This window comes from Rattus norvegicus, chromosome 2 (genome assembly GCF_036323735.1).
Source record: "Rattus norvegicus strain BN/NHsdMcwi chromosome 2, GRCr8, whole genome shotgun sequence".
NCBI classification, from domain to species: Eukaryota; Metazoa; Chordata; class Mammalia; order Rodentia; family Muridae; genus Rattus; species Rattus norvegicus.
Window position 1 is genome coordinate 59,238,276 of NC_086020.1, and position 26,243 is coordinate 59,264,518.

A 26,243-nucleotide genomic window follows, 5' to 3' on the forward strand; every position below is an offset into this window, starting at 1 on the left:
AGTGACAGGCCCAAAGTGGGTTCTAGCTCAAGGAGAGGTCCCAAGACTGAGGCTATGGGACATTCACAAAAAGGGAGCTACCATGACTGCCCTCCAAAAGACACAACAAGCAGCTGAAAGAGTCAGATGCAGATATGTGCACCCAACCAATGGACAGAAGCTGCTGACCCCTCTGGCTGAATTACAGAAAAGCTGAAGGAAGCTGAGGAGGAGGGCAACCCTGTAGGAAGACCAGCAGTCTCAACCTGGACCCAAGGGATCTCTTAGACACTGGATCACCAATCAGGCAGCATACACACCAACACATATACACATATACTGGAACTGGGCTCAATCAGAGAAGATGTACCTAATCCTCAAGAGACTGGAGGTCCCAGGAAGTTTAGAGGTCTGAGGGTCTGGGGGGTGGGGGAGATCCTTAAGATAGGGTTGGGGGGAGGTGCAGGGAGGAGGTATGGGATGTGGAACCCTCTGGGGGTGGACAAGGAGGGGAATAAAATATATATATATATATAGATATAGATATAGATATAGATATAGATAGATAGATAGATAGATAGATAGATAGATAGATAGATAGCCAGGTTTGTAAGCCTAGCATTTCAAGATCACCCTTGGCTATACGGTGAGTTAAGTCAGCCTCATCTACATAAAGCCATAGCAAAACAACAAAGCAAAATAGAAAGGAAAAAGAAAAAAAGCTAACCGCCTAATTAACTATTCCAGTTCTATATAGATGCCTTGGGCAAAATACAGTAGTACCCTGCAAAATAAGACTGATATTGCATGATGATAATGAATGAGTGGATTTGTAAAACCAGTGCTACTAACTACAGATAAATGTTGTATGTAACATATACAATTTTGAAGATCTGAAAGCAAAAAGCTGATGAAACAACTTATACTAGGCAATATTTCATAATGTCATATTGTTCAATTGATCTTTGCAGAAAGAAATATTACAGATGAACAAATTTATCAGGCTGCTTAGCTAAAGACGACCTATACATAGCCCATATTCTGAGGTCTACATGAGGGAGAAAGAATCTTATCTACTGGGAACCATGTACCTTGCTAGTTACTTAGATTATTTTTCTTTCATTTACTGTTCACAACAAGTAAGTTTCATCCTAATTTTAAATGTGTAAAACAAATAAATTCAAACAAACTACTATCCAAATATAAAACTATCAAGACCAGTAAAAGCAGTTTATCACTCAATTAAAAAGAAAAGCAACTGAAACAGCTTTTATAATAAAAAAGACAATCTCACATTTAGTATCAGGCATACAAACTAAAACTACATTGAGACAGCTAGGTTTTAAATCTTGCCCACCACATTAGTGACAAACAGCTCTTGTTGAAGACTGTGGCAAAATAGGCACTATCACTTTTGGTTAGAAAGCAAAATGGAGCTGAATGTAGCAATATATAATAAAATTATATGTGTTTAAGCTAGGCACAGTGGATCGTGCCTGTAATCATTGCTACAGGAGGACCAGACAAAGGACTATGCATTCAAGCACATCTGGGCAGCATTTTGTCGTTCTTCCTTTCCTTCCTTCTCTGACTTTGAGATAGCCTTATGCAGCTGAGGCTGGCTTGAACCTGTGATCTGCACGGCTCATTCTCTAGAATGTCAGGATTACAGGTGTATGGTATCATATCCACATAGCCTAGTGCATAGGAATCTGAAATGTGCACTCTGAAATATTATAAAACAGTTAAACACACACACACACACACACACACACACACCTATACCTGAAAGGACCTCTACTAATATGGAATAATTTCTAGGATATAATAAGTAAAAAAGCAACATATTACAAAGTATATACAGAATGTCACTTCTTCTCTAATGAAGGCGAATTAAGAATATAGATGGGCAACTGCTTGATTAAAAAACAAAACAAAACAAAACAAAACCCTTGAAACTATTAGGAAAAACAGGTCAATGAGACCCAGAGTGTAGCTTCTTAGTATAATTTTGACTTTTTTAACTATACATGCTAGATATACTCAAAAGGTAACATTAATAGAGAAGTAAACCCTATAGCCAAATACAAATAGCAACAAATGAACTTAGCTATATATTATTTCTACACAAAGAAAAAAATTACTTCTAAGAACTTTGAAAACAATAATTGTAAATTTTCTGAGTTCAGTAAGATGAAATAGACTCCTTTCCTTCTTAAAAAAAACTCTACTGGAAATATGTAAGTGTGAATTTATTATAAGGAAGGATATATATCCAGAGGAGATCATCTTGGGTATAGGATAGAGCCTTTATCTAATGGAAGACATTCAGCTAGGATCTATTTTAAGGACAAATAAATGAAAAGAAAATTACCTAGAAAAGAAAAAAAAGCTTACCCAGACAGTTTTGTACCGGCAGGGTTGCTGATACAGTAACTCAATGTTGTGTCTTAGGAGACAGGAAGAGCCAAAGCTGAGACCTGATGGGTAGAAGTGACAGGATGGAAGGAAGATGGTCTAGGTGGCTATGAAAAGCCCCAGTTTGAAAATGACAGGCTCCAAGAACAAAACTGTAAGGAGTACGTTAGTGGGAGTGCAGACTAAGTAAATTAGACAACTGTAATGCCCAGCTGACAGTCCACACAGCAGTAAGTAGGGTCAAGACAAAAGTGTTTTGTTTTGTTTTTAAATGAAATCAAGGAACTCGTGTGTTAGGCAAGTGCTCTAGCATTCTCTCGAGCCTAGGGTCAAATTTTTATTTCAAAATCAAAGACCCAGAAGAGAACAAAAACAAGAGAACAAAACCAAATCTATTATATTAATTAAAACAGCAGACAATGTGTAAATAAGTTTTAACCTCCTAATCCCAACACTTGGGGGCTAAGGTAGAAGGATGATGAGGTCAGGTTCAACTTGGCTTATAATGACAATAAAAAAATAAATAAAAGTAAGAGCAACACATTTATGAACTATTTAGGAAAAATATCCACTATTACTTCTGGTATCATGGGTTAACTGGGAATTTATAAGTAACTCTGAAACAAATACAACAGAAGTTAGTAAAGGTTATGGTACTACACTTGGGCAGATGGAAACGTCACTGGATACCTGTGTGAATAACTAACTACAAAGGCAGAACCTAGACCTGACAACACCACAAATTCAATAACACAAAACAGTCACAATTATCAAGGCATAAATAAAACCTGTGATTATTTAGAAAAAAGTCTTTTAAAACTTAGCTCTCATTTGAGGTAAAGGAATTATTTTCCCCAGTGCTATAAAGGAATAAACTTGACTATGAAAGCATTTGTAATAAGTTAGGATAGGGGGTCTAAATAAACTCTATAAAGTAGATTTTAAAATCCACATAGAAACTTGGCACCTAAAAAAATATTTAATATAAAAGATGACAGTAAAGAAAAAATGGAAAAAGTATAATCAGAAAGTATCAATAATCGCACCAAACAGGAAGAGAATAAGCACTCAAAAAGCAGATATGAAGCAGCAAGACATTTACATACTTCTACAAAAGACACAAGAAAGCTGAAAGTAAAAGAAGTTATTCCATACACATAGTAATAATATGAAAGCAGGAGTGGCTATGCTGATAGAATACAAAACGGCCTGCAAGATAAAGAATTTAAACTAAAGACAAAGAGGGATATTTTATGATAATAAAAGAATCAACATATCAGGAAGCATTTATAAGTAGATTAAAATAGATTAAAAATAAAACTACCAAAACAGGAACAACAACAACAACAACAAAAAAGGATAAACCTAAACGATGAAAAAGAATTCTGAAAATTCAGAATAACGTTCCTTTAAAGAGAACAAAAGCACACCATAATACATTCCACATGTTAAGCCACAGACTAAAGATCAATACATTTATAACTGAGTGTGACAATAAAGAATAAAATCAAAATCCATAAAAAAAAAGAAATCTAGGAAAACCCACCAAAGAAGAAATTACAATGGAATTTAAATATTTTGCACTGAGTAAAATCACAACACATCAAACTTCATGAGATGCTAAGGCAATGTTCACAGGGAAAGTCATGGCTTTAAATACCTATACAGATTATGCATTCCTTATAATAAGCTACATCCTCACCATCAACCTGTTAGTCACAAGTCCTTCTAAGCTTCCAAACTTTAAGAAGCTAGTAAAAGAGCAAATTAAGTCTAAAGTGAGAAGAAAAAAAATACATGGAAAACAGAACGGAAACAGTGAATTTTAAAAGTGGGTGTTTTAAAACAGCCCCTAAAACCTGACAGTTCCTTCTACAGAATGACCAAGAAAACAAAAGGAGACATGAATTATAAAAAGCAGAAATGAAGACTACTGATCTTTTGAAATTAAAAGAATACTTTAAACAAATTAGAAAATTTATAAAGAATTCTCAAAATGACAAATTACATAATATGACTCAACAAGACAGAAAATCTAATAGGCCCAATGGATAATAGATCTGAATAGCAAATAAGTTTCACCAATGAAGGTTATAAAACAAATAACAACAGTAATTTTTAAATATCACTTTCAGAAAATATAAGGCAATACTAACTTTCATGAAGCCAGCAAAGCCAGGCAAATACATAACAAAACTTCAAACCAATAGCCCTCATAAAATGAGACATAAAAATAATCTAAATTGTTGTTTCTTTAAAAAAAAAAAAACTAAACTACTGAATTTAATATTTCTGAGAAACTACCCTGAGATTCCACCTCACACCAATCAGAATGGCTAAGATCAAAAATTCAAGTCACAACAGATGCTGGTGAGGATGTGGAGAAAGAGGAACACTCCTCTATTGTTCATGGGATTGTAAGCTAGTACAACTACTCTGGAAATCAGTCTGGTGGTTCCTCAGAAAATTGGACATAGTAATACATGAGGACCCAGTTATAGCACTTCTGGGCATGTACCCAAAAGATGCTCCAAAATATAACAAGCACACATGCTCCACTATGTTCATAGCAGTCTTACTTAATAGCCATAAGATGGAAAGAACCCAGATGTTCTTCAACAGAGGAAATGGATACAGAAAATGTGGTACATCTACACAATGGAGTACTACTCAGCTATTAAAAACAATGACTTCCTGAAATTCTTGGGCAAATGGATGAACTAGAAAATATCATCCTGAGTGAGGTGACCCAATCACAAAAAAAAAAAAAAAAAAACAAAAAACAAAAAAACAAAAACAACAACAACAACAAAAAAACCCCCAAAAAACCACACATGGTATGCATTCACTGATATTAAGTGGATATTAGCTCAAAAGCACATATTACCCAAGATACAATCCACAGACCACATGAAACTCAAGGACGACGACAACCAAAGTGCTGATGCTTCAGTCCTTCTTAGAAGGAGGAACAAAAATATTCACAAGAGGAAATACGGAGACAATGTTTGGAGCAGAGACTGATGGAAAGGCCACCCAGAGACTACCCCACCTGGGGATCCAGCCTATACACACACAGCCACCAAACCCAGACAATATTGCTGATGCTAAGAAGTGCATGCTGGCAGGAGCCTGATATGGATGTCTCCTGAGAGGCTCTGCCAGAGCATGATAAATACAGAGGCAAATACATACTCGCAGTCTACCACTGAACTGAGAATGGGGTCCCCAATGGAGGAGTTAGAGAAAGAATTGAAGGAGCTGAGGGGGTTTGCAACCCTGTAAGACCCTGTAAGAAACAATAATACCAGTCAACCAGAGCTCCCAGGGATTAAACCAACATCCAAAGAGTACACATGGACAGACCCATGGCTCCAGCCACATATGTAACAGAGGATGGCCTTGTTGGGCATCAATGGGAGGAGAAGCCCTTAGTCCTGACAAGGCTTGATGCCCCAGTGTACGGGAATGTCAGAGCAGGGAAATAGGAAGGGTTAGGTGGGTGTGTGGGTGGAGGAACACCCTCATAGAAGCAGGGGGACAGGGAATGTGATAGAGAGTTTATGGACAGGAAACCGGGAAAGGGGATAACATTTGAAATGTAAATTTAAAAAATATCCAATAAAAAAATTTCTGAGAAACTAAAGACAAATGCTGAGAATTGGTTCTATTACTTCTTTCTAACTCTACCTGACTAAAATTTCTCAAGATGAATAAGAAAATAGTAATGCCAAGCTCACCAAATTCCGTAACCTACAATAAATAAATATTCAATATATTATTTCATCGACAAGTTACAATCTATACCATTACAGGGTTGTTCTTTAACTAAAGGGAAAAATATTCACACAAAACCTATTCCAGGCCTTAGTTACAAAGTCTTAATTAAACTCCTACAATTCCCCATTTGTAAATAGAAACACTAGTGTAGGAACAACCTTGTCCAGCTAGATAGTTTTAGGGATGAGAGGAAGCACAGATATGACAGGCTCAAACCATACTTTTAAGGGTAGATGCCAAGTTTTAGTCTCCCGATTTTCCTCCAAAATTAATATAATTCTAAGAAAAATCAAATGTGTACAAAAAATGATTCCAAGAAAAACATCGAAACAATGGACCAACAAATAATAAAAATTTTATGCCCAAAGTAAAATTTAAAAAAACAAACTGCTGTAACCTCAGAATGTTATAGAAACCTGTTATAGAACCTCTTTCATGTTCTATAAAGTAAGAAAGCAAGACTCATTTTATTTAATAATAACTGAACATATATAGGTCAAAATAATAACTTTCTATGATGGAGCTTATAAATTACTGTGCATATAAATATAGCCTTCAATGTGTGTGTGTGTGTGTGTGTGTACCTGAAAGCCAACAATGTTTTTATGTACTTCTTTAAAGTAGTCTCCAAGTCATTTACCTTATCCAAACCATTTATATTATCTTTCTTACGTAAAATGTTTAGAAAATTTTCTTGAAGGGTACAGAGTTAAACAAATTATTCTCAACTAAGGAATACTGAATGGCTATAGAAATGTTCAACATCCTTAGTCATCAGAGAAATGCAAATCAAAACAACCCTGAGATTCTACCTCACACCAGTCAGAATGGCTAAGATCAAAAACTCAGGTGACAGCAGATGCTGGCGAGGATGTGGAGAAAGAGGAACACTCCTCCATTGTTGGTGGGATTGCAGACTGGTACAACCATTCTGGAAATCAGCCTCCCAGTTCCTCAGAAAATTGGATATAGTGCTACCTGAGGACTCAGCTATACCACTCCTGGGCATATACCCAAAAAATTTTCCAACATATAACAAGGATACATTCACCACGATGTTCATCGCAGCCTTATTTATAATAGCCAGAAGCTGGAAAGAACCCAGATGCCCTTCAACAGAGGAATGGATACAGAAAATGTGGTACATCAACACGATGGAGTACTATCCAGCTATTAAAAAGTGACTTCATGAAATTCTTAGGCAAATGGATTGAACTAGAAAATATCATCCAGGGGTTGGGGATTTAGCTCAGTGGTAGAGCGCTTGCCTAGCAAGCGCAAGGCCCTGGGTTCGGTCCCCAGCTCCGAAAAAAAGAAAGAAAATATCATCCTGAGTGAGGTAACCCAGTCACAAAAGAACACATATGGTACATACTCACTGATAAGTGGATATTATTAACCCAAAACTTGGAATACCCAAGATACAATTCACAGACCACATGAAGGAGGAAGACCAAAGTGTGCATGTTTCAGTCATTCTTAGAAAGTGGAACAAAACACTCACAGGAGGAAAAACAGGGACAAGAGTGGAGCAGCGACTGAAGGAAAGGCCATCCAGAGACTGCCCCACCTGGGGATCCAGCCCATATATAGTCACCAAACCCAGACACTATTGCTGATGACAAGAACTTCTTGCTGACAAGAGCCTGATATAACTGTCTCCCAAGAGGCTCTGCCAGTGCTGGACAAATACAAAGGCAGATAATATCCAACCATTGGACTGACCACGGAGTCCCCAATGAAGAAGTTAGAGAAAGGACTGAAAGAACTGAAGGGGTTCGCAACCCCATAGGAAGAACAATATCAACCAACCAGACCCCTCAGACCTCCCATAGACTAAACCACCAACCAAAGAGTACACATGGGGTTACCCATGGTTCCAGCCACATATGTAGCAGAGGATGGCCTTGTTGGGCATCAGTGGGAGAAGTTCTTGGTCCTGTGAAGTTTCTTTTCCCCAGTGTAGGGGAATGCCAGGGTGTTGAGGTGGGAGTGGGTGGGTGGGAGAGGGAGAATCCTCATAGAAACAGAGGGAGGGGGTATGGGAGAGGGGGGAACCAGGAAAGGGGATAACATTTTAAATGTAAATACATAAACTATCCAATAAAAAAAAGGAAAAAAGAAAAAGTTACAAAATAGGTTTCGGAACACAAGATTAAGGAGTGGTGGTGCTGTAATAGGGTAGTTCAGTAGTTAAGAGCCCTGGTTGCTCTTACGGAGGACTAGGGTTCAATTCCCACAACCCAAATGGTGGCTCACAACCATCTGGGAATCCAATGTCCTCCTGTATCCACCACATGTACCAGGTATGCATGTAGTGCACAAATATTCAGGCAAAATACTTGTACATTAAACAAAATGCAGCTGAGCTTCCTAATATCCTGTCCACAGTGGGCTGCTGCTTATCGTCCACAGCCCCAGGACCACACGACTGCATCTTCTCCAGTACCCATACCTCTCTGGAAACCAGTACTATAACTATTACTGTTATTTCAGAATTGAATCTTACTCTCATTTAAAAGCTTTCTTATTTCTAATTCCATTTACATCGATACACACATATAGATAGTTTGAATTCTACTATTATTATCTTGTGTTTCTAGGCTCTTTTAATTAGCAATAATCTTTGAAATCTTGAATCAGTTTCTGCTATAGTAGTTTTCTAACAGAAGTTTTTTTTTTTTTTTCTAACAGAAGTTTTATATTGTTTGGGTAGGCAAATGAACTGAGGCAGAAGGTACTTTCACAATACTAAGACCCATTGTTGTTGTTGCTTTTTGTTTTGTTAGAGACAGAATCACTATGTCTTCCTGGAGACCAGACTGGACTCAAATTCCCAGAGATCTGATCTGTCTGTCTCTGTCTCTTGAGTGCTGGGACTGAAGGCACATGCCACCAATCTCAGCAACAATCTGCTTTTTAATATGAAGGGAGATTATGATACTTCATATGAGAAAAACTTTTCTTCATGAGTAAAATGCATGATACAGTTATTGATGAGTATGAAATCAGGGAAGTAGCAATTTGTATTATATGCATCGTAACAACTCAGCAAATCTGTATTAAGCTTCAGTGGACGTTTGTGTAGCTTAGAAGTGTCTGGCTTTGTATTCACCTATTAATCCATATGAAGTGCATGGCAATGTAAAGTAAAATTCTGCTTCCCTAACTGAACATTTTGCTGTCTAAGTCCTTCCAGATGTCAGAATCCTCTGCTTACCTAGCAAACTTGTTTGTTCCCTTACAACACAAAGCCACGTATATTCTATGTTGTTGTTTCTCAGATTATGAGAGCCACAGGTTGCTCACTGATTACCAACCTCCTTAGGGAACATTTTACAATTAAGACTCTACTCTTAAGAAGGGCTGGGGAGGGGACTGAGGGAAGGGGTCAGGATCAGGTGTGAGAAGGGACAGCAGGGATGGCCAGGTGGCATTAGAATGAATGGAAATCTGCAACTGGGTGGAGAGGTATGGGGATATCCTGAGGGCATGACAGAGACCTGGGATAAGGGAGGCCCCCAAAATTCAATGTGACTCACAGCATCGGAGATATGGAACCTGAAGAGGCTGTAGCCAGGCAGGAACCCCAATGGAGTCATAGGGATACTAACTTAGTCCCAAAAGTTTTGACCCGAAATTTACCTTGTCTTAAAAAAAAAAAAATGCAGGGATGGGGAACAGAACAAAGTCTGAGGGAACAGCCAACCAACAACCAGCCCAACAACTTGAAACCCATCTCATGAGCAATTACCAATCCCTGACACTATTAGTGATCCTCTGTTATGCTTGCACACAGGAGTCTAGCATGGCTGTCCTTTGAGAGGCTCCACCTAGCAGCTGACTCAGACAGATGCAGACACTCAGTCAAATAGTGGATGGAGTTTGGAGACTCTTATGGAAGAAAAGGAGGAAGGAAAAGCAGGAAGACCAACAGAATCAACCAAACTGGACACCTGGGGGCTCCCAGAGACTTAGCCACCAACCAAAGAACATACACAAGCTGGGCCTAGGCCCCCTGGCACATATTGCAGATGTGAGGCTTGGTCTTCATGTGGGTCCTGAACAACTGGGGCAGGGGCTATCCCAAAAGGTGTTGCGTGTCCATTAGATAGGTTATTCTACCTGGGCTGCCTTATTTGGCTTCAGTAGGAGAGGAAGTGCCTAGCCTCACAGAGACTTGATGTGTGAGGATGGGGTGATACCTAAGGGGCCCCCATCAGCTCAGAGGAGGAGAGGGGTGACTGGGAGGGGGCAGTGAGCAGGATGAAAAGTGAGTAAGTTAAAGAAAAAAAGACTATACTCCTTTCCAACAATTCTTTACCTAGCTGGGGTGGTACTGTTCCTTTAAAGAATACATATACTCAATCAGCTTTTACAAAACTTAGGAAATAAGATAGCATTTAAAAAAAATTTAAGGGATTGGGGACTTAGCTCAGTGGTAGAGTGCTTGCCTAGCAAGCGCAAGGCCCTGGGTTCGGTCCCCAGCTCCGAGAAAACAATTTAAATGCATTTTGCCAGTGTGTGTGTGTGCCATGTGAACGTGCACATAGCTAACAAGTAACTTCAGTTTCAGGGTTCCAGCCCTCTTCTCTGACGAGCAAGCATGTGGTGCTAATATACATTGAGGCATGCAGACACAACATTAAAAAAATCTTTTTAAAATGTGAAACACTTAAGCCTTTCGTTTAAGCTTATTTTTACTCATAAAGAACTTTCAGAAGTTCACCTTTCTGAAGAATTTGAAAACATGAAATAGAAAAAAGGAAGTGCTGGAAAACCCAGGGACTGGTTGAGACTGGCACATAAAGGAGGACTAGAAGTGGCAAATGACTTGTGACTGTAATACCATTTGGAACTACAATGTTTTCACTTGGAAAACGTCATGTGATTACAGACACAGAAAACTCTAAAGCCAACCACACTTCATGAAAGGGAGGAAGGGAAATTAAGCAGTCAATCAGGAAGATTTTCAAGCCAAAAGCATTTTCAGATTGCCTCTCCCTGGCTGGCTTAACCATTTACCTAAAACAATGTAACTTCTGCCTGTGGAACAATAAACAGCACTGTTAACAAAATAGTGTTAGCCATTTCAGATTATTTTTACTTGGGACTATTATCTATATGCAATTACTTATCGCACATCTCTAATAAGATTTTATAGGCAACTTTAATCCTAACAGTAGTCTCTAAATTGACGATTCTCTTGCTCTATTCTAGTATTAAATCCTCCATGTTATTCTTCAGAAGTAGTATGTTTAGGCAATTTCATGCTTCTTCCTCTGTATCTCAAATGTACTTATAATTCTGCATTTCTATTGTATGTAATTATTTATAAAAGTCTTGGTTTCACATTGCATTATATACAACTTATGATAAACACACTGCTCCTTATTTTAATATATTCAGTGCCTACTACTATGCTATTAAGTTACTTTGAATTGCTGACCAAAGCTCTTTCCACACATACACACACTCTACAAAACAAACTGGCTTTTAAGAAAGTCACTTTCTAGTTTCCTACCAAAAGCGAGAACTAGGGAGATGGCTCATTCCTTAAAGTACTTACTGTGGAAGTATGAAGACCTGAGTTCAGATCCCTAGTGCCCTGGTGACATGGAAAAGGCAGGTGTGGCAGCACATACCTGTAATCCTAGCCATGGTGAGGCAGAGACAAGAGGACCCCTGCAACTCATTGGTCAGCTTATCTTGATGAATCAATGAACTCCAGGGACCCTGTCTTACAACATAAGATAGAGATATAGGGAGGTGCCCAACATTAACCCCTCTTCTCCACATGCACATAAACATGTATACATATATGAAACATGCAAAACAACATATAAACACTTAGCAGGATTATCTGATCAAGAACTCGAGTTATCTGCACTTAAAGTTTATAATGCTTGAGGTATACATTCACACACACACACACACACACACACACACACACACACACACACACACACAAATTAAGGAAAGTGTTGCTAACTCAAGTACTCACTGTGGTGATGAAGTTAGTTAAAACGAATATAAGAATGGATATTAAGCAAGAAACAGCCCCCCCCCTGCAGAGAATCTGGCTGTTTCTTAGCACTACCCTCCTGCACATGGTCTTCTCATGTAAGCAGGGCACTCTGAATCCTTCTGATGCAGCAACTCAGTTATTAGTCTTTTCTGTCCTTGACACTCCCAGGTAGTTTTACACAGCAGCCAGAAATTTTGTTAAAATATACTACTGTTTCTCTTTGTTGAAAAACCTTTCAAGAACTTCCTTTTTCATTCGAAAAGGGTACAATCTTTAATATCTATCAAGCTTGCAAATAAATTTTAACATTTCTTCACCAAAATTAAACTGTGATATTGCTTTTTCCCTCTCAGTAAAATGCTTTTATCTTAGTTCATAAAAATATTATTTATAATATACAAAATTATACATGTTGATGAGTGAGAATAAAAACAACTCCAAAATTAAGAGTTAAAGGTAGAAGACTCTTGTCTTTCTTTGAATCTGACCTTTACGAAAGTGATTTTTTTGAGGTGCGTGTGTGAGTGCGCGCGCGCACAAAAGTGCCCAGGAAGGCCAGAAGGGGCGACTAGGCTTGTTGGAGTTTTGAGTCATATGTGGCTGGCTGCTAAGCTATCCATCATGTGTGCTGGGATCTGCACCTGGATTCTCTGGAAAAATACTACATACTCTTAATCACTGAGTCTCTTCATTCCTCCATATCTACAAATTCATACGCTCAGGATTTGAGATGAAGAATTACAGTATTAGCCAAGAAGCATATATCCTATGGAAATTTTATATATTTAGAAGAAAAAGTATTCTAGTTTTAATGATAACAAAACCAACTTCATCTTACAAATCAAGCCAACAAATGTTTTGGTTGAGCTCCAGGAGAAAATTAACTCCAGCCATAGCTGTTCTGATTCTAACAAGTAAGTGCTTAAATTTGTCAGTAGACGAGAAGAAGGAAACAAACAAACAAACAAAAAAACAAAACAAGAAATCATTTGCCTCCCTATAACCAATCCAGTTTTCACTTGAATTTCCACAATCTAAAATTGGTGTGATTCATGGTGGCAGATTAAAAACAGCTACTCTTTTTGCTGGTCCTCATTGAAGTAGTCTAATTTTCCTCTTTGATTCTGGGTTGACCTTTGTAACTTTCATGGCAAGTAGAATACGTAGAAATATCCTTTGGGATCCCGGAAATGTTGGAGGACCATGAAAGAGCCATGTAAGTGGTTCTGTACACAGGTGTTGCTGCCGTGCCCGGCCTTCTTCTGGACAGCTCCATCAGGGTAACATTTATCTATCGGAAACTAGCTCGGATCCACTTCCTTAGCCAGCCGATACCTTCAAGTAACCACCATCAAAAAAAAAAAATCATATGGTACCAACTGAATTTCTGATCAACAGAATTACAAGACATAAAAAAAGGTTACAAAAAAATAATAAAAAATAAAAAATAAATGGTTACTATTTTAAGCTATACTAACTAAGTTCTGGGGTTAGTTTGTTACATAGCAACAGACTTTGGCAACAAGTAGTTTTCAAAGATGCATTTAACAAGTGTTAAAAATGGCAAGGAGTCCATGAAGCAAGTTTAAAAAGTAAGTCAGGAAATAAAGCTGTTGCTGCTTTTCACATTCACTGTGGGTCTGGGGCGTGGGGAAGCAACTTGACATAACTGAATCATTAAGGAATGAGGGCAGTATGGATGGAAGAAAATACTCATGATCATAGCAGCAGCAGAGCAAGAGATTAAAATGTATCTATGACATAGAAATCTGGGCACAGTACACAAAATATTGTGTGCTTGATGATCTATTTGTACAGAAAAAAGAGAAAAGCAAAAAATGTAACTAGAGTAAGAAAATTAAACAGACAAGGATACAACAGATTATACACTGCCTCTTAATTCAGTCTCAAGAAGAAATATTCAAACAATGTAGAATGGCAAGAACACAGGCTTTAAAATTATAATTCAGCCACTAGTAGTTGAACAACTTTAAGCTATTCATTTCTTTGATGGTATCCTCAAATATAAAATGAGGACAAATAGTATTGAGTGCACGTATTTTTAAAATATTAGACAATATACATGAAATCAATATAAGAGAAAGTTTTTGAGTAAATATTAACAGTTGTGGGATAAATACAATGTGGGCGAGAAGGCTGTTTTAAATTATTATTACTATTACTACTATGGCCAAGCCGCAGAGTACCTGTATAGGCAGACACTGTGTTGACTGTATTGTCTAAATGTTAATCTTCACTACATTCTTGGTGGGCAGAGATTAACCTTCACACATTAGGAAATGCCTGGGTAAATAGTCCAACTAACTGTTTAACAGCACTGTAAACTATGGAGACATGAGTATACAGAAAATCCTGTGCTAGAAAGATAGACTTTTCTATCATCATTGATGGGAAAAGTAGCCATCAGCTCTGATGTGTGTCACTACCTACTATAGTCATCATGTTCATTCAAATCATGCAAACACATACTCATTAAAAAATGAAAATTTACTGACTACCTACTAGGTGTTAAACGTTGTGAACTTAACTATGCCAGAGACAAGATGGTTTCCCTGGCCTAATCAACTTGCATTGCAGGCTGTTGCAGAATGGAAGCCTTTTCAAAGAGGTGAAGTAATTTTCTCATAGTAACACAGCTAAAAGGAGACATATGAACTCAAATGCTACTTTAGACCTACATTCTTAACTTCTATTCTCAATGCCTCAAAAACAATATTTTAAAATAAAAAAAAATCTCACAATTCCTGAGCACTAAAGAAACTGAATGAAAAATGGTTGTTATCCAAAATACAGTTCTCTACTACCTGACACATTTAACTCAGCAGTTAGGCAATCACACTGCCAGACAAGAACGAGTATTGAGACTGATGTGACCAAAGAAAAGCAATAATTAACAACAAGAAAAAAGATTTAAAGATGGAAAAAACTAGATCTTTGGGCAAAGCAAAATGAGTGGGCAAATTATAATGATGCCACCTACAGGACATTTAATAGAATACAGACAACTAATTTAGAACTAATAAACAAGTATTAACCACTTTTATTAGGAATTAATTCAGAATAAAATTATTCACCAATAAAATACTCAAACTGGGTCTTGTCCTACCTATTCTAAGGCCCAGAACTTGATTTAAAATACATTTCCAACACATATGGATTTCTTACAAAAGTGAATCCAGTCTGACAGTGTTATTTGGGTCTTGCCACTTAATAATACATATTTTAAGAAATTTATTCAAGCCAGTCAGTTGAGGTCTAAGGATACAAAGCATACATGGAAAGTCAAATAGGCACAAACTGACCTCTAAGGCCAGTGAGATAGTTCGGTAGGTAAAGATAGAACCCACGTAAAGGTGGAAGGAGAGAGTCAATTCCACAAAGCTGTCTCTGACCTCCATACGTGCATTGTGGCAGGCACATCGTAACTAAGAGACCTCCGTTCCCCACTTCCTTCTTTCTCTCCCTTCTCCTGTCCGTCCATCCGTCTGTCTGTCTCTCTTTTACACACACACACAAATAATTTTTTGAATAATTTCTACAACAGCAGAAAAGGCTCTTTATAAGAATTTTAAGAGTATTTATCGGAACACCTAAAGTACAAGACAAAATAACTAAATTTCATCTGTTTTCAGGCCGGCCACAGGGAGAATAAACAAAAAAGTAAGAAGGTGGGTAATTTTTATTAAAAAAAAATCTTGATATGAATTGTTAGCAATTTGAAAATTATTCTGGTTACTACAAATAATGATAACTACTACTAATAATTTATGCAAGTTATTCAGGAAAGCAAAAAAAGTAAAAACCTTGATTCATAAAGATAACATCACTGTCACAAAGAAGTGGGTTTTCAAATTGGTTAAAACAAATTTTATCCTTAAAATGTGCTTCTCTTTAGCTTGTCTATAGGTATTATTGCAAAGTACCTGGAGTAATTAAAGGCAGGTGAAAATTAATACTTCTAATAATCTAAAAATGCATTGTTATTATTAGCCATACATTAAAATTCACACTATCAAAGGCAAGATAAAGGAGGGTAATCAGTGTTACAGGGGTTTGAGTTTGGCATCTACCAGTTATCAACAAAATTGCCACAGCACATTAATCTTAATATAATATCTCTATTTAATAAGTAAGATGATACATGAGTAAGATGAGTGAACCTCAAAAAGCCTGTGTATGTAATGCCAACTGCCAGTAATAAGGGCTGTGATGTTACACAAGGCGCTCTCTACTGTGGCTGGTGTTTTACAATAGGGGGAAGTATGATACCTGGTAACGACCCAGTGAAAGAAAACAACCCCCGTTTTGTGTTATATACAGCTCTTAGGATAACAAACACTATTTCTAGGAATATATTCCAACACTGATTCGTCTCTAATGACTCTTACCTACACTATGAGTAGCATTTTTCTACAACATGAGACAAGAGTAAAGAAATGACTAATAATCCTAATTAAAAAAAAAAGTCAAAAAACTCAAGGCTGAGGTGGTGGTTTGGCAAAGTGCTTGCTGCATAGGCAAGCAAAACCCTCAAAACAAAGTTAAAAGTCAGGTGTGGTAGCACCTGAACCCTAGATCTGAGGAGCCACAAACAGGATTCCTGCAGCCTGATGCTCTGTTATAGTCTTGTCCAATCAGGTTCAGTGACAGACACTGTTTAGAAAGAGAGAAGTAGGGTTAGGGGGAGGACAAAAACAAGAGTAGGTGGAGAAGGACAGAAGTTGGCACTCTGCACTGACCCCAGCTTCCAATGCACATGTACATATGAACTGAGAATGCAATGCACATGTGCGTGTAAAACACACACACACACACACACACACACACACACACACAGTAAAGATCCAAGGACAGTATAATAACAGATTAAAGGGGAATATGGGCAGTAACAGAAACTGGCCACTATTTTAAGAACCATATACAGAAAAGGTTCTTGGAAAATAAATGACAAAGCTTTTATTTTACTTTATTAGTGAATTGTAATTTATGAAATTATCACTGAAGTTCCAAAGTATTAGTCAATTCTATGTCCTTTGTTATTCACATTCACCTTGGAAAGGCAGGATTGTCATTAAAAGCCTCGTTAAACTGCAGAACTTTAAGGTTTTGATACACTAATTCTCCTTTACCTAACTGAAACAAAAGTGTTGGCTACTTGTTAAGAGTTACAAAATTGAAGAAGTATTGACAATACAGACTTAATTCAATAAGCTTTCAAGTCTTGATTTTGTCTCAGCAAGAATAATTGAATCTTCTATTTAAAAAAATTTTCAGAGAAGTTGTAAATATCCTTCCAACTAAAGCAGACATTTAGTAAATTTAGAGTATCTTCTGCTTGAAAAAATAAAATACTTAAATTAACTTGAAAAAGAGAAACTGTGTTACGTGGCTATTACCTACCTTTATTAGGAACTTCAAATTTATATAAAGTAAATATTGAAAAATAGACAAGGGCATGGTGGGACACACCTTTAATCTCAGCACTCAAGAGACAGGGGCAGGGGGACTCTCTTGTGAGTTTGAGGCTAGCTTGGGCTACATAGTGAGTTTCGGGTCAGTAGCTAGGGTTTGAATTGTTAAAACCTATCTTTAAAAAAAAAAGTGACAGTTATCACAAACAGCTAAGTATAGTTGTTTTCAACATATTGTATTCTAGAAATAAGGATAATAAATTGGAAACCTCATGTTTTCATTTATTCTGTACTTAATAAAATATATTTTCCCTCAAATCCAATGTGCATGTATTGAATATTTTTTTAAGATCATGAATAAAAATGGGTTGTGGGAAAAGTCGATATACATGTAGCAAACTGCTCTAGCTGAACGTATATACTGTCAGCAACTCTACTGGTGAGGCTTTTTGAGATACTACGTAGAACACATCTGTTTCTTAGCTGATTGTTGAATAAGTAATTTAAGCCCACTGACATTGTAGGGTTAATTTAGTCTGACTAAAAGAGGGTTTATCAATATCAGATAACAATAATTCTAGTTCATATACTTAATAGGTTTGTCTGAAATATTAAGAATTCCCATGATGTGACCATGGCTTTATAGTAGATGCTGTATGGTATGCCTTTCTGTAGCTAACTCAGAAGGCCCTAACATGCAGTAAATATAATCTTATTTAACCCCTAGTACTTGAACACATATATTTAAAAACCTCGGCTGGATGCAGTTCTAGGTGCCTGTAGTTCCAGCACTTGGAAAGATGACATAGTTCCTACCCATTGTGTATTGTGGACAATACAGACATACCCCTGGAATTAGCACATCACGACACTCTATCCCTAGAAAGCAGTCATTCTCCTATATAACAATAATTGATCACAACTACATTTAAGATTGGTACTATTTTCTAATATACAGTCACATTCAAATCTCCCCATCTGTCCCAGTGATGTATTTTAAAAGGATAATCTGAGATCAACCAATCAAGGATCAAGTGCATTTAGTTGTTATGCCTCTTTTAGTCTCCTTGAATCTGGAACAGTTTTTCTACTCTTATCCTTAATCTTTTAAGATGCTGACATTTGTGAAGCATTAGTATCATTATTTTATGGTGTTTAACAATTTTACACTGCTCTGATTTATTTTCTTCTCATGATTAGACTCAGGTCAAAGGAAATTATATATAGATAATTAAAGGGGGAAAGTATATTATAATTCATCTTTTGGGCCAGTGGGACAAGAGAAGGGGAGGATGGTAGTGGGTAGGATCTTTTCATGCTTCTTACCACCACCACCAGCTACTCCTACTTTGGCCAAAGACATACAACCTGTTGACTAATGGACATCTTTGGCTGTTTTATAAACAACTCAAACTGACTATGCTCCTCCTACTCCCATTGTTTCTAACTCAAATGTCAGTACTCCATCCAGTATGTAATCTTCGTCCAGTAAGTAAAGTGTAGTCAAGAAACTTGCCTCTGCTTTAACCTCACACACGCAGTAAGACACCAAGAAGCCTGTTACGTTTTTTCCTATATTTCTTCGGCATATTCTTTTCTACCCTACTGTACTGTCTTTGTTCTGGGATCTTCAAGCTACTTCTCTCTTTTTCAATAGTCCAGCTGGTTTCCTGTCTCTCAGTCTTATCATTTAGAGCGAGCTTCTTCACCCTGTCAGAGTAACTTATCTAAAAACAAGCTTGATCAAATGACTTCCTCTTACAATCCCTCAATGGCTCCCCTTAAAGCACAGGATGAGAAGTGAGAGTGCACTTCCTACCTCTGCCTCCACTAGCTGACAAGCACCGACACTGCTGTCTAGAGTACACTGCTCTGCTAACTTAGTAATTAGCTGTCACCTTTATGGCTGTTTATATCACGGGAGAATGATTACATTTGAAGTTCATTAACTTTTCCTAGGTAAATATTAAAATAATTTGGTCAGAAAATATATGAGACTCTACACTATGTGAAAGGTGTTGTATTAAATAATGTGAAAGACACAAAAGAAGTTATATCCTAGGAATAACCAAGACAATTTAGCATAGACTATAAACTTGCTTTAAAAAAAAAAAGAGGTACATATAATTACTTAACAAGGTAAAAAAAATTACAATATTCATAAAAAGATCCAGGTAAGGTCAGAGGAAGGAAAAATTATTTCTGAGAAAGGTTAGAAGGAAACCAGACAAAATTTCCTGAGAAGGTAGAGTTGGCAGCCTTTATAAACTGACTCTTCATGAGCATATAGATAAAACTGCTCCCAGAAGCCATGTTATTAACAAAACACCCAGTACCAGAACTAGGATACCGCTTCATGAGCTATTATGGTCAAGGAGGTCTCAGAGGCCCTCAAAACAATATGAGCCATTGCCAAACTAAATGGCAGGACTATTGCTAAAGACACCACGTACTTTGGCTGGAGAACGTAGAGGAACTCTAGTAGCTTCTTCCTTGCTGGCTAGCTTTTAGTGTAAGGCTGCTGTGAGTGAAGAGCTATCAATGGTCTTATCCAGGAATGGTCTGTGCATGCTAATAGTGACCTGCCAGGGAAGATGTGCCCACTAATCCAAGAGCGGCAGGACTCTTGAAGGGCACCAACTGACTTCAGATTGGATGTGAATGCTTCTCCACACGAGGGAATTCATGGCTGGGGAGACCATAGATCCTAGAGTTACCGACTGCTGCTGTTTTGGACATGTAGACAAACTGTCTTCTATATATTTATGTTTATACCCTAGATTAGTGATGCTTTTGACCCTGGTCAGAGCTCTGAGAATGACTGTGGAGTGTTCGGCCCTAACTGGTACATTTGTATCAACATCTCCCACCCATAACTACACACGTCTCCAGGACACTGAAGAAGGAACAGAAGGAATGTAAGAACCAGAGAGTGGGGAGAAGTGCGGCGTAACACTGTCTTCTAAGCATGGCATTACTGTTGCACTCATGAACCTACAGTACCTGTGGTTACTGCATGAGACCTGTGCAAGACGGAGCCCTGCACGTTTGAGAGCAACTTAGGGAAGGGCTCATGAAACTCCTCCCCTCTCTGAAGAACTATTGACAGTTGATGGCTACTTGAGGAGGGGAAGTAATTTTCCTTGTTATACAGCCATTGGTAAGTTGTCTGTGCTACAGAAATAACTACATTGACGCTCATGCAAGTAACTAACCCCAGCAGGGCATAAGACAGAACAAAACCAACAACAAACTAAATTAAAACACATGAAAGTAGGAAAGAGATGTTCAAGGAAGAAGTGGGCCAGAGAGTATAAAGCATAATTTCATACAATTATCCATTATGTTTATGAATATAATCAGAATCCATTACCTATATGTATATACACGCATGTATGAAACTGCTAAATAATAAAAGCTGTTTTTAAAAGAGAAAGGTGTGAGCAATCAACTTGATCCCAAGTCAATCTAAGCCAACTATACTACACAATGTTCCTACACGTAAGAAACCTTCATTAAATACACTTCCTCAAAACAGAAACTGAGAAGATGGAAGATACTACGTGGATACAAACTCAGAATCTAATGAATATCCTTTTCAATAATGTGCTTCAGGTGTTATGTCCTCTCTATATGTCTTCCAAATAGGACATTTACTAACCCAGTGGTTCTCAACCTGTGGGTCACAACCCTTTCACAGGGGCTATATATCTGATATCTTGCTTATCAGATTTAACATTGCAATTCATAACAGTAGCAAAATTAGTTATGAAGTAGCAGCAAAAAATAATTTTATGTTTGGGGGTCACCACAACACAAGGGACTGTATTAACAAGTCACAGTATTAGGAAGGTGAAAAACCACTGACTAACCAGTTCCTAGCATATGTTCTAGATTCTTCATAGAATGTTTCTAGATACATAGTAATTTTTTCTTGTTAGTTGAGACAAGAATTTCTCAAAGAGAAAACAAAACGTGGGGCTAGCATAATGGTTAGTGCTAACTCTCAACTTGTCAAGAGTCTCGACTTGCCTAGTAGGAATTATCTTCAGTGCCTTGGTTGAGGTTGGAGTCGCTTCCTACTCTGGACTGGGTAACTGGAGAAAAAACTAAGCAACAGCACTGCTCCTGCTTCCTGACTGTCAGTGCAATAGACCATCTTTTCCAAGCTCCTACTGCCTTAGCTTTCTTGCTGTGATAGACTATACCCTGAAACTATGAGATGAAATGAACCCAGTCTCTTCTGGGTTGCTTTTGCCAGAGTATTTTTATCTCAGCAACAGGAAAAGAAACAGCCAGAGAGATGGCTAAGTTGGCAAAGTGTTTGCCATGAATGCTTGAGTTCTGATTTCTGTCCATCAGAATGCACATTTGAGAAAAAACAGGCACAGTATGTTCACTTGTAATCCCAGCACAGGTAGCAGAGGCAAGGAAGATCCCTTGGGCTCACTGACTAACAAACTAGTCCAGCCAAAGCAGCAAGTTCAAGGTTCAATGAGAGACCGTCTCAAAAGATAAGGTGCAGAACTAAGGAATGCACATGTGAACAAACATCCATTCTCATTCTCATTCTCTCTCTCTCTCTCTCTCTCTCTCTCTCTCTCTCTCTCACACACACACACACACACACACACACACATACACACACAAATACAAACACACATGCAGGAAAATAGCAAATGAATAAAGTAAACTAATACTTAAAGATATTTTTAAAAGATATAGAATTCTTTATCTCAAATACAGTTTACTATGTAGGCTGCTGCTAGCATAAATGTATTTATTTTTAAGTCTTGGCTTCAACTTGTTCTGAAAAGTTTAACATTCTCTCTTCCTCAAGAACTAGTTCAGAGTTCTATCCTATATAATAATTACTGTATTTTGAGACAGATTACCAGTACCTAAGTGTAGTAATATCAGCTCCCACACCTCTCTTTTCCTTTCCTTGCTTTTCCCATCACTCTAAGAAAAACAACAACAAACCAACAAACAGAACAAGAGATGGGAAGATGGCCATGTGGATAAGTTTGCAGTGCAAACAGGAGAACCTAAATTTGGATTCCTAGAACGTATATAAAGCTAGACACAGTAGCAGTAGTAGTAGTCCCTGCCTTCCTACTGTGAGGTGGGAAAAGCAAACTGGAATCCCTGACGATCTGTGGGACAGCTAGACTGACTGTGTAATGTGTGCGCGTGTGCATAAATAGACACAGTGATTCAGATAAACTTCAGTGGTAGAGCTTTTGCTTGTGCAGGAGTCTGTGAGCTTGATGATCTGCACTCAAAAATTAAAAATTGTTTCTTTACAGAGGAGAGAGGTACAAACTACTTAAGCAATTATTTTTCAGTCAGCCGATAGTAGTTAACTATTTCTCTATACATAGATAGATGCATTTTTTTTGTTGATGGTAAGCTGGTTTTCTTTTAGATTCATGCTTATTCTAGCCAATTATTTACCAACAATAATACTGTAATGAATATTTTAGCAAATGAATTTTGATGCTCCTTAAATTTTCTTAAGGTTAATAAACTCTTAGAAGTGGAGTTCATGAGAAATGTTTATTTTAAATTTTGATAGAAAGAGCATAAGACAAAATTATCCTCCAAAATGATTGGAACTCATACTCTTCTGAATTTCTAAATTATCGATCTTGGAGAAGGGAGGGAAACAGAGACAGCAGCAAAATCCTGATATCTGTTTCTCCAATGTACTGACATATGACTTGAAATTCAACCAGTGGGGTTGGGGATTTAGCTCAGTGGTAGAGCGCTTGCCTAGGAAGCGCAAGGCCCTGGGTTCGGTCCCCAGCTCCGGAAAAAAAAGAACCAAAAAAAAAAAAAAAAAAAAAATTCAACCAGTGGGCTGGGGTGAGGCAGGCAGCAGGACAAGCAAGCACTAAGCATATTTTTTCCAAGATACCAAACCAATCCTCATTAGAAGGTGGTTCTTGCTCAGTAACCTCAAGAAAGCCTCGAGGGTATTTTCGTCACTTAGTATCCTAGGGTTCCAATTAGCCACACTGAATGGCGCATTAAACCACATTGCTAGATGCAACTTACATAAAGAAATAAGAAAACTAAAATTAGAGTTTACAGATCATTTTTCAATGCCTTAAGTCCTTCAATAACATGTGAAAGGCTATCTTTACTATCCATTTTTAAAATAACAATCTCCTTTTGAAAATAACTGTATTTCTTAGTTACTTTTTTATTGCTGTGAAGAGACACTGTGACCAAGACACAGAAGAGTTTACTGGGGCACTGCTTACAGTTGATGCAGGGTGGGGTGGAGGGTTGAAGGGATAGGGAGTCGGGGAATGGGAGAGAGAAGAGAGAGGGCATCATTGGCTTGTGTAACCTCAGAACCTACCCCCAGTGGCACACCTCCTCCAACAAGACCATACCCCCCAGTTGTTCCCAAATCATTGTACAAACTACAGACCGAGCATTCAAATATATAGATTTATGGGGTTAACCTTATTCAAACTGCCACACTGTACCACAGTGCCCAGTGTTCTACTGAAATTGGTATGATTTTCAGGTGTACTGTCAAGTTTTTATTTAGTTTATATATTGTTTTCAACATCTGGTCTTTGGTAGCATTTTTGAGGAGATTAAGGCTTTTTTATTTCTTACTGTAAATATAATATATATTTATATTATAAATACTGGGGCTATATAAAAGGAGATTGTACCTGGGCTTCCATCGGCCCACTGTAATTACTATGTTTTTACATTTTTTGGTAGTCTTTTCTGAGCAAATGCATTTCAGTTTTAGTCATATTCTGCATCTGCAGGATTTGTTTTCTTAAGGTAGAAGAAGGCATATAGTACTTAATCTTTTAACTTTCAGTTGGATTTTAAGCATAAAAACTATTTTAATCACTGGTAGCTACATAAATAATACTGTCCTTTGCTTATGATAAATATCTTATAATGAACATGTAAAATTATCTTGCAAGGACATTGTAAAGATAAAATGAGAAAAGATAAATGAAAACTTACAGATTCGGGTTATAAAACCATAAAGAGCCTAATTTTTTAAAAAATAAATTGTTAAAGATCTCCCTCCCCCCCACCCTCCCTCCTTCCCTTCCCTCCCTCCCCCCCCCTGTGTGTGTGTGTGTGTGTGTGTGTGTGTGTGTGTGCGCGCGCGCATGCACGCGCACTACGGAGTGCAGATGTGGAGAGCCCAGAGTTTCAGATCCTCCTGGAGCTGGGGTTGGAGTTACCTGGCGTGGGTGCTGGAACTGTCCTCAGCAAGAGCAGCACAAGCTCTTAGCCACTGAGTCATCTCTGCAGCCCTTAGAAAAATTACTTCTGACCCACCCGTTTGGTCCCTGGAAAAACTCTTTTGTAATAAAAGGTACCACTACACTTAAATCTCAGTCACTCTGCAGTTTAAAACCTTGCCAGGACTATTGCATGGCCTTTGGGCTTGTTAGAAATGCAAACTGTCAGGCCCTACTCTAGATATGATTCATAAGCTACAAGTTCGGGAGTAAGCTCAAAGTAGTGCTTTTTAAAATTCTGCTACCTACTTAAATGGCCTGGAAAAACTAAACAAGAAAAATGGAATCCTAAGAGGAATCCATATCTACCGGTCGCTACTTGTGCAAAAACACACCATGTCACTTTTAGCAATATACTAGAAAACACAGTCGAGGTGTGGGGAGAGAGCGCAGTTGCTACAGAGCTCCTTTGTAAGCATGATTGCCAGAGCTCAATACCTAAAACCCAACGTTTAAAATGTTCTCCACGGTGTCCATTCATGTAATCACAGAGCTGGGGAGGCAGAGGTCAGCTTGCTGACCAGCTAGCCTAACTTTCGTGGAGACTTCCTTGTCAGTGAGGCCCTATCCTCAAAGGTGTCTGAGAAACAAAACTCGAGGTTGTCCTCTGGTCTCAATACCCACACTTATACCTCTATACATACCCACATGAGCATGTACACAGGGGGTGTGGGAGGGAGGGAGGGAGGGAAGGGCAGAGAGAGGGAGAGAGAGGGAGGAGAGAGCATGCCCATGTTTTTCACGAACTTATTTTCTCATATCAAGATACCTTAAAACCAATTACTTCACCAAGAACCAAAGTTCTAGGAAATAGTACAATCCCCAAACCAATGCCCCTAATCTTCAGTGGCTATATTTAGAAATAACTCTTTGACCTAGTATCTACTGAAGACTTAGTAAGAAACGTCCATAAAATACAATGTCAAGTTTTATTTAATCAAGGTAAACAGTTAAGAAAATTACTGGTGGGAGAGAGACTAGTCTATTTGATCAAAATTTTACCTTGTTTCATTCTTTAAGTCAATAATCTTAAGGTACTAATAGTAAGAAAAATAAAACTTACTCTGGCAAGAAAAATATTTTTTTATAATACCAGATGCTGAGCCTAGATATGCAGGCAGGATTGACAACACTCTACCATTGACTGCATCCTCCATTTCATTCATTCGTTCATTCATTCATTCATTCCTCTCTGTGTGTAAGCACACATACATGAGCATGAGCATGCGCGTGCACACACACGCACACACATACACGCACATACGCGCGCACACACACACACGCGCGCAAACACACACACGCACGCACACACAC

General features: G+C 38.0%; 1 protein-coding gene and 1 pseudogene across 6 annotated transcripts in view; both read right to left on the reverse strand.

Annotated features, from left to right (window-relative positions):
- Positions 1-26,243, reverse strand: part of Nipbl (NIPBL, cohesin loading factor) — a 188,166-nt gene that overhangs the window by 111,600 nt on the left and 50,323 nt on the right. The window lies entirely within an intron of this gene.
- The window catches only part of Rpl23-ps4 (ribosomal protein L23,pseudogene 4), a 6,226-nt pseudogene continuing 4,734 nt past the window's right edge, over positions 24,752-26,243 (reverse strand).